Source organism: Guillardia theta (assembly GCF_000315625.1).
Source record: "Guillardia theta CCMP2712 unplaced genomic scaffold GUITHscaffold_169, whole genome shotgun sequence".
NCBI classification, from domain to species: domain Eukaryota; class Cryptophyceae; order Pyrenomonadales; family Geminigeraceae; genus Guillardia; species Guillardia theta.
The window spans coordinates 107,034-107,495 of NW_005434507.1; positions in this window are offsets into that span (position 1 = coordinate 107,034).

Sequence of the window (462 nt, forward strand, 5' to 3'; positions counted from 1 at the left end):
GCACCCTTCGCTCTTTCCCTCGCTCTCTCCCTTCCCCGCTCTCTCTCTCTCACCCTCCCTTCCTCTCCCTGTCCCTCTCCCTCTCCCTCCGTTTCACCTTTCCTCGCTCTCCCTCCCTTCCTCTCGCTCTTTCTGTCTCTCTCTGAATCAGTCAGTCAGTCGGTCGGTCGGTCGGTCGGTCAGGAAACAATCAGTCAATCAATCAGGAAAAGCGGAGGCTATGGAGTTGGCGGAAGGTAGGTGGATTATGTGGGGGAAGAGGAAGATGTTTGGCGAATCTTCATCTCTCAGAACTCACAGGATAGGACGAAGGCTACATAAAGATGGAGGTAGATGAAGATGACAGGAAAGTGAGGTTGACAAGGGAGTTAGTTGCTGGACCTACCCAAGGTAAGTAAGGGACAGCACACAAGACTAGTGGGTTCAACTTTTATCGTTATCAAAGTCACGCAAAGGACTATC